This window comes from Pteropus vampyrus, unplaced genomic scaffold (assembly GCF_000151845.1).
Source record: "Pteropus vampyrus isolate Shadow unplaced genomic scaffold, Pvam_2.0 Scaffold53, whole genome shotgun sequence".
Taxonomy (NCBI): domain Eukaryota; kingdom Metazoa; phylum Chordata; class Mammalia; order Chiroptera; family Pteropodidae; genus Pteropus; species Pteropus vampyrus.
The window spans coordinates 8,552,828-8,554,965 of NW_011888834.1; positions in this window are offsets into that span (position 1 = coordinate 8,552,828).

A 2,138-nucleotide genomic window follows, 5' to 3' on the forward strand; every position below is an offset into this window, starting at 1 on the left:
AAACTCAAAAAACACAGTAAACTTTGAAACTGAGATTAGTTATACACAAAGAAATTAAAGTGACTTAAGAAGATATGAGGCATCTTAAGACAAGAAAAGAATGCAAGCTAGAAGCCAAAATCCTAAATAAATGGGGCAGTGACATCAGTAAATGACAACCTAGATAGGTTAGAAGTATCTCATCTAATCACAAGACCCTCAAGAAAGGAAGAATAGAAAAATAATTTTCTAGAATTCTCAATGAAGAGCTAAAGAATACCCATATTATCTCTATGTTGTACAAAAGATTCAACAGCCTCGATTTGAGTCGACTTCAAGAGCAAGTTCTTGAAAATTGAAGAGATCTAAGTTTCAAAATAGTAAAGAAGTGAGTGAGGTAAGGGAATACTGAGCATTCGCAGAAGAAATTACAGACATAGGAATGTTTGCTAACAGTGAACCTAGCATAAAGAGTAAGTATGTGATGATCATCAATGGTGTAATGGTTAATTTTACGTCAATTTGGCTAGACCTTGGCTGGGTGGGGGAGAGTCAGCCAGATATGTGGTTAAACATCGTTCTGGAGGGTGCTTTTAGATGAGATTAACCTGACGTTTAAAATCTATGTGGACCCAAGAATGAGAGGTATCATGGGACAGACTTTCTTTAAGTTTCTGAACTCATAAAGTATGAGGTCCCAGTTGCACACTAAGGCCTACTGAGTTATCAGAGTTTAATCTTTTCCAAAGTTTTCAATGGAATAGTACTAAAATTTTACTTAAGGTTTGCCTAAAGGAAGAGCTAGTTACTACATGTTGTCACCTAGTAAACTACCTGACACAGAATCTTGATTGTCTTAAGCATCAACAATTATAGTTGTATGGGGCAAAAAGGCCGAATATCTTTTGTGTTGAATAAGAGAGAAATATATTCTTTAAAATGGAATCACTTTAATTACAAGCACACATATAGCTTAATTTCAAAACCTAAATTATGGAAGAATTCAGGAACATGATAATATCTAACTCAAATGATCAGAATAAAGTGAGATTAAAGACACAAAGTAGAGAAACAGAGTAAAATGAGAGATATTTTCTAAAGTGGGCTACTACTAAGGAAACTGAGCAATGCATCTTTCTAAATCATGTTTTCTTTCTGTTTCTACTTGTATTTGAGAGCCATACTGTGATTCTTTGAATTATGTGACTGTGCTACTCACACATTAACAAGTGTGATTCCTAAGGAGATCTGGGCTTCAACAAAATCAGACAGTTGAACAGGCTAACAACAAAATGACGTTGCTTCATATTCAATTAACAAGCTTTCTCTAGGGACTTGACATTTTTTAGTTCATTAAGTGGTTCAGGTAAGGCCTGTCACGGAATTTCTAATCTTTTTTGTGCTATGAACCTCTGGTGTATCCAATGATTATCAGGATAATGTATAAAATGCAGGGAAGTATAAAAGAATTCAAGTATATTAAGACAAAGTTATCAAAATACATTTTTAAATTGTGATCTAATTCTCATACTTTTGTTAATACATTAAGTAATGAGATACAGAGACAGATCTAATAACTACCACAATTTTAAAGTAATAGTAAATGTAATAGATATTTGACACATTTATAACAGCTATAATGTGATAAGAAAATATCTGTAACTTCCTCTCTTGGTGGCAAAATCACAGGTCCTGTTACTATTTTTTTTCTGTTTACTACATTTATGCCTTAACTAAATGATTGATTTTATTTAGAGGTTAGGAAAAATACAGATATAATTTTTCTCATGCAAAACATTTTCCCTTGAATTTTATCCACTGACATCAAGAAGTTAAAAAGAAAACCAATTGAATGGAGACTTTTCTGTTCCAGACAACATTTATAAAGAATGCAAAATTGACTGAGAGCAGACTCATTGAAATCTAGTAGATTATAGATATATAGATATATATATTCTAGATAAAGTAGATATATATCTAATAAAGTAGATATATAATCTAAAGACTTTGGACCTACGGACACTGTCATATATGTGCGCCAGGGATAATTATTTAATTATAATATTCTTGGTAAAAGTATAAAACTATCAACAACATAATAGTCCATGAAATAAATAAAAGGAGGTTTTATATAAAGTGATTTATTAACAAAATGAACT